Genomic DNA, 15,415 nt, shown 5'->3' with positions numbered 1-15,415 from the left:
CAGGAGAGCTGGGGTTTTGGTCACATCTGAGGGAGAAGAAGAGATCGAAGATTTGATGGTTGAACCCCCAGCTACTGAGGTACAGATTGAAGAGGCTCAGGTAGCGGCGCCAAGCGCACAACACCATCCAGGTGGAAATGCCAGCTTGGAAGGATCACTTCCCAGAGGTGGACATTATCATCTCCGCCCCAACCCGGCGCCAAGCAGCCAGCTCAGAGATTTTGCCTGCACCCTGGGTCCCTCGTAAGCAAGGTTGGACTATCGCAGCCTGCTCACCAGAGGAGTGTTGTTCCTGGACCTTGTAAACTTTTGCTTAGTTGTGTCGTTATAGCGTTTCCGTCTCAAATCTTGCAATTTAAGTTTTCTGGTATGTTTTCTCTTTTTCTTCTGTGTGAATTAAAACATGAGAGGGATGTGGAGAGCCACGGGCTCTCCTTTTCTTTTTGGTGTCAGGTTCCACGTATCCGGATGGAACGCGGAACCGAGTTCTCCTAATAAATCAGGGGCTGCGCTGACGCAGTTCCTTTGCAGACCCCAACTGGTGTGCATGTGTCTTTAGTTTCACCGCGTCATGCAGCATGGTCCCGCCGCACTACACAGGGGTATGGGCTTCATTCTGGGTCGAAATTCTGGAGGGGGAAGGTGGAGCCGAGCGGGAGCTCAGGGGAGCCACGTCGTGCCGGGTCTCCACCTTGGCCATGCCCCAGATGCCAATTTTCTGAAGCCAATATGAACTCCTCAGTGCTCTCACCCTCCTTTTGCATTCTCTTTCTGAAATGGTACCTTTGTGAAATCGTACTGACTTTTGGTAGGCAATGTGTATCTAATTTCTTATTGTAAATTTCATATGCATTTAATCCTCGTGCCTCTAATTGAGGAAATTGTTCTAGTTTTTCTTGGTCCTTGAATAATATACAGTGAACAATGGAGGAGTCAACTTCATTTGCACCTCCAGATTAGGCCCACATATGACTGCATAGTTTTGGAATACTTTCTTCAAATTTCCCCACTGTAAATGCGGCTCATCTAGCTGGGGAAGGAAAAATGATGGAGGAGTAACATTTTGCATGGTTTATGTAATTTCGAACTGTTGTTGACTATACAGAGAAAAAAATAAAATTACGACTGAACAGTGAAAATTGCAAAAAAGCACTCCAGAAGACTCATTTTAAATGGGAATGATCAAAACCAAGGTAAATGAGTATAGTCCATAAAATACTAGTGTGCAGGTCACCGGGCTAGTCACCCTGGACCCACTAGATTCAAACAACAATGGTGTGTGGATCACGGAGTAAATATAGAATTCAACCCTTTCCACAAAAACGCATGAGTAGGTTGCTGTGCAGATGTGCTTTGAGCTCATGTATTACTTCCAGTATGTAGAGACTCAGAATACCAGAGTCATAGTTACCATTAGTGTGTGAATCATTGTAGAGAGCATAAGGAGAACGATAGCAATATCAGAGTCAGATCCACGATAAACAAAACTGTATGGATCACTTTTGATAAAGTAAAGCATTATGGCGTTGATTCCGACCCTGGCGGTCCTTGACCGCCAGGGCCGGGGACCGCGGGAGCACCGCCAACAGGCTGGCGGTGCTCCCTTGGGCATTCTGACCGCGGCGGTACAGCCGCGGTCAGAAACGGAAAACCGACGGTGTACCGCCGGTTTTCCGCTGCCCAGGGGAATCCTCAATGGCGGCGCAGCTTGCTGCGCCGCCATGGGGATTCCGACCCCCATACCGCCATCCTGTTCCTGGCGGTTTTGGCCGCCAGGAACAGGATGGCGGTATGGGGTGTCGTGGGGCCCCTGGGGGCCCCTGCAGTGCCTATGCTGATGGCATGGGCACTGCAGGGGCCCCTGTAACCGGGCCCCACTGAGAATTTCAGTGTCTGCATAGCAGACACTGAAATTCGCGACGGGTGCAACTGCACCCATCGCACCCTTTCCACTCCGCCGGCTCCATTCGGAACCGCCATCCTCGTGGAAAGGGGTTTCCCGCTGGGCGGGCGGGCGGCCTTCTGGCGGTCGCCCGCCCGCCCAGCGGTAAACACAGAATAACCGCGGCGGTCTTCTGACCGCGCAGCGGTATTCTGCCGGCTCCCGCCGGCACCGCAGTTACCGCGGGAGTCGGAATGACCCCCTATATCTTCATACATTCTTCAATCTAATTCTGTGGTTTATAGTGCGTTGCACAAATTGGCCACAGGGTGGAGCTCTTGCCTTTTGTAAATATCACCGTCCCTTTAACTAGGGTATTCTTTCAACAGGTAAGAACAATTCTTTTGGGATTTATTTTGGTGGGTAAACAGCCTCCTTTAAGAGATTTAAACGGAGGCTTCACAGTTCCTAATCTGTAATTACATTATTGGATTGCCCAGGCTTGATATGCATATAGTTGGTATCACATAGATAGCAGTCGCGGCTCGCACAATGCGGACGGGGCGGCGTGTGGGTGGAGGAAAGGCTGTCATTATGGGCGAAGTAAGGAGGGGGGATTAAATTAAAAACTATAAAATCATTTTTAAAAACCATCTACCTCCTCTGCTGCGCGCCGCTCCATCCGCTCCTCTGCAGGCACAGGCTCCCAGCCTGTCCTGCACCAATCCTGACACTGCTCAGAACAGCGTCAGGATTGGCTGGGAGCAGACCGCCTAAGATGGCGGCCGCCTAATCTCGGAGCTCCCGTCCCGGGCCCGCCTAAAATGCAGATCCTGCTGCGGGGCTGAGCTGCTATGTGGTGATAAGTTATCGGGAATATGGGGGAACTGACGGAGCACCCCCGGAGTACGTTTGGGGCGCTTGGCTGGGTGCAGAAATAGATTGCCGGACCTGGCCCTGATTCGGGCCCACGCCGCGCCGTAGATGGAACGCCGAATGGAAGAGGCCACATTGCGGTGAGTGAGGGGAGGAGATCGCGTCGAGGCTGGTGCAGAGGACGGGGGTCCGCACGGTGGGCCTGCAGAGATTGACGGGCCCGCCCCCCCTCTCCGCGCCTTAGATCCTACCTGCGAGGGCGCAGGTTGGTGGTGGAGGGCGAGGTGGTGGCCTGGGGACCAGACGCACCAGCAGCCCGTCAGTGCACCGGAGGCAAAGGCAGGGGAGCGGCGGCACCCCTCTGACGGAGAGTGCTATGCCGAGGAACCACCAGAACCCCACCGCCACAAGACACACGGGGGGACCAGTCGGCCGGAGAGAGAAATACCGCCCCAATACCAGCAGAGCCCAACACAAGATTCCGGGTGATCGCAAGACCGCACCTGCTAAGCCTGGCAGCTGAAGACACTCACAGAAAGAGGGCCCACGAGCCCCAAACTACAACTAGCAATTACCCCATATAACAAGCGCTCCTCTACGCAAATACTAGCATAACCACAAGCAACAATGGGCCGCACCAAGGGAAAGCAATCAGAAGACATGGAAAGACCATCCCCGAGGACCCAATGCAAGCAACGACACCCGGGGATCAAGCAGATAAACTGGACATTATTCTCCAGGAGATTAGAGACTCAAGGTAAGCAATAGAGAAAAAACTAGGATCAATAACGATCGAGTTAAATATCCTGAAGGATGACCAGAAAAAATTGTCGAATCCAATGTCACAATGAAAACAAGAATGCCATTGAATGCCTCCAACAGCAGGTACAAACGCTACAAGAACGTGTCGAGGATGCGGAGGGGCGATCCCGACGCAATAATGTACGTATAATAGGTCTCCCGGAGGGGACGGAGGGCACAACTCCTACGCATTACATAGAACACTGGCTCAAGAAAATAATGGCGGACAAACTGTCAACCCACTTTGCAGTAGAGAGGGCGCACCGTATACCAGGAAAGAGACCCCCTCGAGGCGCACCAGCGCGTCCCTTGATAGCCCGGATCCTAAATTTTAGGGACAGAGACCTCATACTACAGGCGGCAAGAGATCTAGACCCTATCATAGTAGACAATACTCGAATCTCTCTATACCCTGACTACACACTAACGGTGCAGAGGCGCAGAGCCTCTTTCCAGATAGTGAAAAAGAGGCTACGAACTGAAGGACTGAAATACGCGCTACTATTCCCGGCCCGGTTGTGTGTCACGTTTAATCAGAAAACACACTTTTTGGACACACCAGACTCTGCATGCAACTGGCTGGATGCGACCTTTCCTCACTTGGGGAATGAGCAGTGAGATGCCCTGCCCCGAGACAGCCCCATCAATCACGTAGGAGCGGACGTGGTAGGATGCAATCGACTCGAAAAAAGACTGGCCCAACTATGCTGCAGGTCCTGCAGGGCCGTAATGGGGCACTGCAATCAGCATACTCCTTACATGGAACAGATTCCTCCCCGCACAGACTTACTTCATCCGTAGACAGTGCCGCGGCATCTGATTCAGAAGGCAGCTCAGCGTTGTTCCCTGCTGTCACCCCGCGATCAGCCCGTGACCTCTGAAAGGGGACACAGTACTCCGTGATCGCCGCTGTGCGCCTGACGCTCGCTGGGTTTGCTTCTTCCTTTATACAGGACGGGCCCGGACTGTTGAGAACCGTACTCCTCGCCATCTACCAAATAATTGGCTGACCACAGGCGAGAACTATTGACAGTACACCAGTTAGACCCCGAGAGCGCAGGCCCCTTTTCTTCATAAACGCTTCCCCGTTGGTGGTAACGATAATGGTTCTATATAATATGATGGTTTGGCAAAGTCAGTTTGAGCTTCGCCCAGTATTCAGTTTAAAAAGTAAAGTTAGAAGTAGATTTAGAACACTGACATCAACACACATATCATATATATTATACCAAGAGGGACACCCAGTAACACAGACTTCTAAAGAGTCCACTACTGCATCAATATCTCGATATGACTGCATTACGTGAATACAATATTATCACCTGGAATGTACGGGAATGGGATCCGTTCAAAAGCGACATAGAATTTTAGCTCAACTAAATCGTCGGAATATATATATAGCCTATTTACAAGAAACCCACCTCACTACCCATGAAGGGACGAAACTCCGTAAGAAGTGGCGGGGCCAGCTCCTACACACAACGTATTCCGCGTTCGCAAGGGGAACGGCGGTACGGATATGCGCTGAGGTATCATTGGAAATACTAGAGACCAAAAATGATGAGGAAGGCCGTTACACACTGGTCAAAGGTAATCTAGATGGGAAACATATAATACGAGGAAGCATATATGCCCCGAATACTGCACAGGATATATTCCTGGAGCGCTTGTCGAGGGTACTATTGCAATGGGCTCACATCCCATGGATAATAGGCGGAGACTTTAACGCAGTACTAGCTATCATAACAGATCGCACCACGCCCCCATTGTCAGGTACGAATGCACAACGACAGGCAGAGGCATTGCGTAATTGGCTACAAGGTTGGTCACTGACGGATATCTGGCGAGCTAGAAACATAGGTATAAGAGAATACTCCTTTTATTCACATCCGCATAAAGTGCAGATGAGACTAGATCGGGTAGTGTGCACTACTTCAATGCAGACTCAGATATCACAAACCACATATTTAGGAAAAACATTATCAGACCATAACCCCCTCGAGATGACGCTTTTGTGGGAGCGGAGATCTACGCCGATCCCCACATGGCATTTACAGCCCTCAATACTGGAGGATGATATCTTAAGAACAGAAATATCCAAAGCGATCACAAACTTCTTCTCCGACAATGCGGGCTCAGTATCCTCTCCATTACTCGAATGGGAAGCATTTAAAGTGGTGATAAGGGGTGTGGTGATGGGAGCGACAACTGGAGTACGTAAAGTGCTAACCAGGGAATTAAAATTAATAGAAAACAAGCTACACACACTAGAAAAAAAGGCGAAACTAAGACCCTCATCGACTCAACAGCTGCAAGAAGCTAGAGCCGAACATACAGAGCTTGTGGAAAGATTACGGAAAATAGACTATATAAAATACTGTGAATGTATCCACAGCGAAGGAGACAAAGCAGGGACTCTATTGGCGCGCCTGATTAAAGCTGAACCCCCCCCCCCCCACTCCTATCCTGCAGATTATTACGCCACAACAAGATACAATAAATACACAACTGGGGATAAATAATGCTTTCCATGATTATTACATGATTTTATACTCAGCCCCTACAACTATAAATCGAGCCAAGATAGATGTATTCCTAGCTGACATTAGGCTACCAACACTGACAGAGGAGGCCAAGCTGCAATTAAGCGCACAGATAAGACGAGGCGAAATAAAGGAAACAATCAAAAGCATGGTGCGGAATAAAGCACCAGGTTCCGACGGGTTACCAGCTGAATTTTCCTCCCTCTTCTGCCCACAACTTGCCCCACAGTTAGAAAAATGATATTATTCCTCTCTAAAACATGGAGCTCTTCCAGATACAACTAAACAGGCAATAGTCACCTCATTATTGAAACCAGGAAAAGCCACAACTGATATGTCATCTTACAGACCCTTATCTCTGTTAAATACAGAATATAAAATATTAGCAAAAATACTAGCGCAACGACTGCTTAATTACATAGATAGCCTGATACACACGGACCAATGCGGATTTGTCCCTTCCCGTAGTACTTCTCTGAACATTCGTCGACTGTACCATATAATGGACGCGGCTAAGAGTCATTACCCACACGCAGGATGCCTGTCACTAGATCTCAGACAGGCATTTGACTCCCTGAGCTGGGAATATATGTTTAAAGTATTAGAGAGGTTCAATATCTCCCACGACTACATACGCTGGGTTCGGTTATTATACACCTCCCCGACAGCAAGAGCGTGCACTGGGCAGAACATCTCAGATACCTACCATGTACAAAGAGGCACCAGGCAAGGATGTCCACTATCCCCCTTACTGTTCATTATGGCGATAGAGCCACTAGCCTGCAAGCTACGACAAGACGGTATAGACTGGGGAATAGGCACACCTGGGACCAATCACATAGTATCACTATATGCGGACGACATTATTCTATATGTGAAAGATATGAGACAGAACCTAGATGCTATAGCACAAATATTCCAAAAATTCACGCCACTATTAGGACTGGCTATAAACTTTGACAAATCAGTGGCGTTCTCCCTCACTGGCCCAGATCCGAGAAATACAATCACATTCGGCGACAAACACCTACAATTAGCCTCAGACACATTCCGATACCTCGGCATACAAATTTACCGCACCCTAATAGATCTGATGCAAGGTAATTTGCTAAAAGCGATGGCTTCTCTTAGATCACAGATACAATTTTGGACATCGCTACCAATATCAGTCGCAGGTAAGCTCGCCCTGGCCAAGATGGTAATGCTACGCCGCTTGCTATTTTATTTAATTAATCTACCAGTGAGAATCCCAGAAATTCACTTCAAAACCCTTAACTCGATGCTGGTCGACCTAATATGGGGGAAGGGTAGACGTCAAGGCCAAGCTGCAGATGCCAACAGAGAAAGGAGGCATGGGTGCACCTGACTTTAAGGCCTATTGCATAGCAGGTCAACTACAATGGCTGACATATTGGCTAGCCGGAAGAAATGTACAAGAAATCGAATACACCCAGGAAATGGTGGATAAAGGTCACATACATTCCTTGTTATGTCCTGGTTTCCAAGCCCCGAAGCAACTACCACTCTTATTATGAATAGCTTTGCAATACTGGAAAACAGCGCTTAAATATACAAATAAAACAATCCCATACTCCCCCAATACTCCACTTCTGGGACTACCAGTAAACAAAGTTATACTGTCCCAACGACAACTACAGAAGTGGTCACAGGAAGGCGTGGACACGGTTGGGGTATTCTTCAAAGACCAGCATCTACTAGTACACACAGACTTCACACGAACACAACTTGACTTCATCGCTCTTTCTCTTACATGCTACCATACGACACTATATTAAAAACTATTGGGCCCGAGACAGTAAGGAACCCCCCACACATGAACTTGTAAACGCGGTCTACTCAGTGGGACATTGCAGACATTTGATAAAATGGCTATACCGTGGGTTGAAGACTCATTTATCACCACCCCTAACCCGACTGATGGGAGACAGATGTTGGCAAAGAACTGTCAGAGGATGATTGGGAGACAATTCTGGAATACCCTAGTCAAATACCACGTAACACTAGATTTAAATTTATACAGTATTCTATTCTGCACAGGGCATATCTCACACCACACAAGATACACTTTCTATACCACGACGCATCACCAGGATGCCCCAGGTGTGGCACTGAAGAGGCAGACCTATTACACATGCTCTGGAGCTGCCCGGCCATTACCCAATATTGGAATAGTGTAACAAATGTTTTGGGAAAAGTAGCAGACGCCCCTATGAGCCTGACTGTGGAGACCTGCTTGCTGGGCTTGCTCCCACGCCCGAAGAAGGAGAAAGCACTCCCACGACTAACAAATCTAGCACTGATATTAGCAAAACGCTTACTAACCAAGCGCTGGAAAGCTACAATGCCCCCACGGGTGTCACAGTGGTGTGCAGAGATGCTAGCCTGGGGGAAGGCAGAAAGTACAGCTCTTAAAAGAGAAGAAAGTAGAGGAATGAGAAATTACCCCTTGGCGGATGAGTGGGATGAGATACTAGAGAATTTTGTTACAATATGTAGAACACAAGGGTTTGAAATTAATACATAGTGATGCCTCTATATAAACACTCAACGAACGATCTGATATTCGTGATCCTAAAATGCCCCCCCCCCCCACCCTAAATGATAGACACATATACTCAGACAAACACATGCAATACATTATCCAAAGATATGACCAAAAGCAGCGATCAGGGAAAAAGTACATATACTTTACCCCTCATAGTAAAGATTGATGAGGTCAGATTTAGGTTAAGTTTAGAGTTAAGAAGTTAAGTTGTAATCAAGCCAGAGTAATGGCAGAACTTGATGTTTAAATGTTACATACCTTGCCAGTATCATGTACTCCGTAACACAGCTGAGAAGCTTGTATTGTATCTAATATAAGAGCTTATATACCGAGTAAGAAATGTTAACTGTCAAGCCATTTGTACAACCAGCAGGGCTGGATCAATGTCTATTTCTCATACAAAAATGCTCAATGTACTATATGTAACGTACTGAAAATATAAATCAATAAAAAGATTATAAAAAAAAAAAGGATTGGCTGGGAGCAGCCAGCCAGGGCGCTCCCAGGCAGACTGGCAGCCTGTGCAGGCTCTCTCCAGCCCAGCAACTGTGTTGATGGAGAGAACTCTGTGCGCATGTTGTTTGACCGGCCCGAGACGGCCGGCCAAACACACGTGTTCTGAGGGGGAGTGCTGAGCACTCCCTGTCATTGCTCATAACCTCCATGGCCCCACCCCTTTCCCCCCAAAACTATATGTAAGCACAATACAGGTGTTACGTAGTAGATAGATAAACAACTCAGGTAGGATAGGGTTAAATGGTTATCCGATTTATTCTGTTATAGGTATAGTTTTGGAATAGTTTGGGGGTACAGTCACTTAAAGTATTTTCAATTCTTCTTTTGTTTTCCTCCGTTTTTGGCACGTCTTCTGGATTGACCTCCTGCTGGGATTGGGGTTGCCTCAGGACGGAGGGAAAAAGAAAAAAAGAACCAGGTTTCAGGTAGGTGTGTTTTCTTAGTCTTTTTCTCAACCACCAGGTTTACCAGGGGAGGGAGGTGTGCGTGGATGTGAGGAGGGATTACCCCGGTGTCACTCCTATCAGACACTCGTTCTTGTGCCAGTGTGCTCACCCATACCCCACCCCTTATCCCATTCACGGTACTTAATAAAAATAAGGCCGTACCTTGTACAGCCACGCCCTTCCAGGGACGTGGCTAGGCTGTCTGGTGTTGGGCTCCCCTCTCCGATCCTCCGTTCCTTCCTGCTCTCCTCTCTCTGTCACCACCGTCCTCCTCCTTCACCGCGTTGTCTCTGCTCTCTGGGACCGGCTCATCCATGTCTTTTCCTCCCGTCGTCAGGCCGCTCCTGCCCTCTTCCTGCTTTTCTGGTCTCCGTCCTTCTTCCTCGTTGCTGCTCTGTCTTTCCATGTTGCTCCTTGTCTCCTCTTCTCTCTCACCGTCTCTACGTTTGTCGGGGATTATATCCCAGTTGTTTGCGGCCGCCACCCCCTTTACCCGGAAGTCGTCACCACCGCAGACTGGGTCCTTGTGTTGAGAAGTGCCCCCAAGGCACTTCCCAGAGTCGCATGTTGTGGTTGCTACAGCAACCCTCGCCCCCGGTGTCTGCCGTGTAACGGGGACACCGTTACACTATAATAAACAAAGTTTATTATTATTTTTGGGGAAAAGGTTTGCAGCTGTCGCTGCTGGCAGACGGGGCAATGCTCCTCCGCCCTTATAGAGGAGCCGCCCCTGATAGTCGATTCCCTTCCTATAGCAGAGGCTTCAAGAGCAGCAGCCATCATATTAACTGCAATACTAGGCAGACGCTAGACCAGTGGTTCTCACCAGTAATGCCTGGCATAGGCTGGTATCAGCTAGGCCCAGGGCGCCAATATTCTTAGGGGTGCATCAAGCTGTGTGCATTAGGTTGTGCCAAAAACAAAGCGGGAGAAGGAGGTTGTGGGGCTGGGGCTGTCCTCCTTATAGCCTATATAACATGACAAAAGAGGCCCAGCTAAAGAACTATCACAGGATGGACAGGAAAAAGGATTGTCCTTTTAGAAAAACCCTCACCCACCAGTGTTACCCCTTGGTGGCATGCTTCATCTTTGGATTGCTTCCCGTTCCGCTACAGAGCGGGGCATGCTATGACCTATGAGATACGTGGGAGCACTGATGTAGTCTCGTCAGTGTGAATCACAGTAGGGATAGGAGTGGTCCTGAAGAGGAGCCTAGGGGTAAAGCTCCGAAACATGTAGACTAGGAAGTTAGGTACATTACATCTCCAACTTCCGCAGCTCCTTATTAATCATACCGCCTCCAACAGATCTATTAAATCATTGGAATTACTAGGAGAGAGGAATTTTTAACTCACCCAAGACCCCACCACTCCCGTCCCTCTTGTGATTCACATTGTCGAGACTAAATCAGTGCTCCCACGTATCTCGTAAGTCGTAGAATCCTGTGGTAGTTCTTTAGCTGGGCCTCTTTTGTAATGTTACAATAAGTTATGCCAACAGCTGCGCCCTTCTCATCTCGCTCCAGCTGAGTGAGTTGAACATGTATGCAAGTCCCAACATAACGTGCATGATGAAGGCATTTCACGATTTTCCATTGGAGTTTGGTTATACAGTGGAGAAAATGGCTAGGCCTCAAGCAGAACTCCTTTAAGAATAAAACATGCACTTACTGTTTAGGAAAGTCAGTGAACTTCCCAATTGAAGGGGGGGCTGTGGCAGTCATCAAGCCACAGTACCAGGGTGAGTGCTGTTTTACATAGACCCTCACTGTATAGCAGGAAGGTTGCACATGTCCTGCCTAGTAATCTGATTACTTAACAAGAACAGGAGCTAATGAGGTGAAATTGATGGAAATTACATGACGACTTGAAAGATCATTCTACAGTGATCTTTTATTTACTTAAATCTTTTTTAAAGTGCAGCACTCACCCAAACAATAGGTTAGTGCTACGAAAGAGTACGAGCAAAGATCATCGTGAGAGAGACTTAGAGAAATTTGCCCATGAACTGCCAGGTTTTAAGCTGTTTTCTGATCTGAAGTTAATCTGATGTTCCATGCAGATGATGGGAAAGTGAGTTCTTCGAAGCTGGACTGACAAAGCCCTCCTTCAGAATTTCTTCTTTTTGAATCGAGTTTTAAGCAGACCTTTGGCTAGCCGCAACCACCTAGTAGGAGAGTAACATGTAAGTCTTTACTTTAGCAAAAATCAGAGCTTTTCTATATGGTGATCTATGTATAATGCTATAATTGTGAAGTATTTACTAGTGCATGAAGAAATTTTATGTAGGTTAAGAATAGATGTGGCGTGGGGCCATTTAGAAGCCTCCTCTATCAATCGGACAGCAGCACTTTAAAGAACCTAAGCATATGACAGATGAAAATTAGCTTTACACTTACAATAGCCTGATCAAGCGCCAGTTGTAGCTGCAAGAACCACAGTCCAAAAGCATCAGTCTTCACAGTTTTTTTTAGCTGAAAAAACATGTGCAAGAGATGGCTGTCTTTTACGTTAGACCCAAAAACAGAGGTGGCCATGAGATCATACGAGGTGGATTGCGGGGCAACATTTAAAAGTTGAGAGTGCGGATTCTTTGGGGCCCTACAGACAGCTGCATGAATCGCTGATGGCAAAATGATGTTAGACAGTCTGTTCAGTGAGGGAAGGAATGCCAGCTGCTAAGGACCTCACCACAACTGACCGTTTCCTCAAGAAGAGTTGTGTGGATATCAAGGTCCACAATGTTAAAAGTAGCCCACCAGTCTCAAAGAGAAAGGTGCTAACACAGTTGCCATCTGCTGACACCCTCATGTCGTCATTCACACGATATCAGTGTTAGCTAATAACACCTATTGGGCAAAAACCAGCTTGTGTATCTTGAAACCAATCATGAGAGGGTATTCTTTTTCAAAAGAAAATTCACAACTATTTTTTTTTTTTTAGTTCGTTGCATGCATGGCTTAATATTATTTCACCAATATGGAAAGGGTCTGGTGGGGTTCCTGATCTATGCTGCTCCATCACCTTAACCTCTTAGCTGCTGGGCCTTTCCCCCCCCCAATTGCTGAGCCCTTTTTTGGCTATTTGGGGTAGTTTGCGCTTAGGCCTTCATAACTTTTTGTCCAAATAAGCTATCCACGCCAAATTTGCGTCCTTTTTTTCCAACATCCTAGGGATTCTAAAGGTACCCAGAGTTTCTGGGTTCCCCTGGAGGAGACCAAGAAATTAGCCAAAATACACCTAAGATTTTGTTTTTTTCAAAAAATGGGAAAAAAGGGCTTCAGAAGAAGGCTTGTGGTTTTTACCCTGAAAATGGCATCAACAAAGGGTTTGTGGTGCTAAAATCACAATCTTCCCAGCTTTCAGGAACAGGCAGAGTTGAATCAGAAAACCACATTTTTCAACACAATTTTGGCATTTTACTGGGACATACTTCATTTTTACTATTTTTGGTGCTTTCATCCTCCTTCCAGTTAGTGACAGGAATGGGTGTGAAACCAACACTGGATCCCGGACAGCTAAGTGTTTCTGAAAAGTAGACAAAATTGTGAATTCAGCAGGGGGTCATTTGTGTAGATCCTACAAGGTTTTCCTACAGAAAATAACGTCTGAAATAAAAACATATTAAAATTGAGCTGAAAAAAACAGCAATTTTTCTCAGCATTTTACTCTGTAACTTTTTTCTGCAATGTTAGATTTTTTCAATCAATATACCGTTACGTGTGCTGGACTCTTCTGGTTTCAGGGATATATAGTGCTTGTAGGTTCATCAAGATCCCTAGGTACCCAGAGCCAATAAATGAGCTGCACCTTGCAATGGGTTTTCATTCTATACTGGGTATACAGCAATTCATTTGCTGAAATATAAAGAGTGAAAAATAGGTATCAAGAAAACCTTTGTATTTCCAAAATGGGCATAAGATAAGGTATTGAGCAGCAGTGGTTATTTGCCCATCTCTTAATTCTGGGGTTCCCATACTAGCATGTGAATTACAGGCCGTTTCTCAAATAGACGTCTTTTTTACACACTGTCTTACATTTGGAAGGGAAAAATGTAGAGAAAGACAAGGGGCAATAACACTTGTTGTGCTATTCTATGTTCCCCCAAGTCTCCCGATAAAAAATGGTGCCTCACTTGCGTGGATAGGCCTAATGCCCGCGACAGGAAAGGCAATATGGACACATTTCATTTTTACATTGAAATCTGATGTGTTTTTTGCAAAGTGCCTAGCTGTGGATTGTGGCCTCTAGCTCAGCTGGCACCTAGGGAAACCTAGCAAACCTGCACATTTTTTAAAACTAGACACCTAGGGGGAACCAGGATGGGCTGACTTCTGGGGCTCTGATCAGGTTCTGTTACCCAGAATCCTTTGCAAACCTCAAAATGTGGCCAAAAAAACACTTTTTCCTCACATTTCGGTGACAGAAAGTTCTGGAATTTGAGAGGAGCCACCAATTTCCTTCCACCCAGCGTTCCCCCAAGCGTCCCGATAAAAATGATACCTCACTTGTGGGGGTAGGCCTAGTGCCCGCGACAGGAAATGCCCCAAAACACAACGTGGACATATCACATTTTCACGAAGAAAACATAGCAGTTTTTTGCAAAGTGCCTAGCTGTTGATTTTGGCCTTTAGCTCGGCTGGCACCTAGGGAAACCTAGCAAACCTGCACATTTTTGAAAACTAGACACCTAGGGGAATCCAGGATGGGCTGACTTGTGGGGCTCTGATCAGGTTCTGTTACCCAAAATCCTTTGCTAACCTCAAAATGTGGCCAAAAAAACACTTTTTCCTCACATTTCGGTGACAGAAAGTTCTGGAATCTGAGAGGAGCCACAAATTTCCTTCCACCCAGCGTTCCCCAAGTCTCCCAATAAAAATGATACCTCACTTGTGAGGGTAGGCCTAGTGCCCGCGACAGGAATAGATCACACAACGGTCAATGTTGGTAGTTACATGAGGCAACTGTTGACCCTGGGGTGATCCATTCCTTACGCAGGCACTAGGTATAGGCACTCAAGTGGGGTAGTGTTTTTATCAGGACAGGTGAGGAATCACTGGGTGGTAGGAATTTTGTGGATCGCAGCATATTCCTGTAGTATGTGTGACAGAAATGCAAGAAAAATAGAGTTTTTATTCAACATTTCAATTTTGCAGGGAATTCTGGGTAAGAAAACGTTGGGGAATCCACACAAGTCACACCTCTGTGGACTCCCCCGGATGTCTAGTTTCCAGAAATGTTTGGGTTTAGTATCTTTCCCTATATAGCCGCCGAACCCAGGACCAAAAACACAGGTGCCTGCCTTACAAAACCAGTTTGTTTTGTGATAGATAATTTTGTTGTCTCCACAATACAATTTGGGCATTGGAATACGGGGCTGAACTAAATTGGGGAGCTCCCAAGAGAGCACCCTCTCTGTGCTTGCCCCCGCATTCACCTGCTCTCTGGGTTGGGCTAACCCACTATTGCCCTGTTGCACAGACTGTGCTTGCGAGGGGACAACAGGACTGCCCTCATCACCTCCCTCACAATTTACTGGAAGGAGTTATCCAGTGGTACTCCTCCAACTGAAAAATCACTCCCAGAGTCTGCGCCATTGTACTGTCCCTCAGATGCTGTCTCAGTAGCTGCTGTCTCAGTCTCTGATCCTATGTCAGAGCTGTCCTCTATAACCAGTGACGTCAGCAGCAGTCATCCATCAAGATGCCATTTCTGCCATTTCTGCTATTGGCTAAACTGTTGCTCTAAAACACTAGCCTACATAGACAGTCACAAAATTGCTGGTG

General features: G+C 46.9%; 1 protein-coding gene across 1 annotated transcript in view; it reads right to left on the bottom strand.

Moving 5' to 3' along the window:
• REC8 (REC8 meiotic recombination protein) overlaps positions 1-10,111 on the bottom strand; it is a 1,036,252-nt gene extending 1,026,141 nt beyond the window's left edge. Inside the window, exon 1 of the mRNA XM_069238146.1 lies at positions 9,793-10,111. The gene's annotated coding sequence lies outside the window, so the exon portion shown is untranslated. The remainder of the gene's footprint in view (positions 1-9,792) is intronic.
• Positions 10,112-15,415: the final 5,304 nt, after the last annotated feature.

The sequence above is a fragment of the Pleurodeles waltl genome, chromosome 6 (genome assembly GCF_031143425.1).
Source record: "Pleurodeles waltl isolate 20211129_DDA chromosome 6, aPleWal1.hap1.20221129, whole genome shotgun sequence".
Classification (NCBI taxonomy): Eukaryota; Metazoa; Chordata; class Amphibia; order Caudata; family Salamandridae; genus Pleurodeles; species Pleurodeles waltl.
The sequence above is the reverse complement of the archived record's forward strand: the minus strand, read 5'-3'. Positions and strand labels throughout refer to the sequence as shown.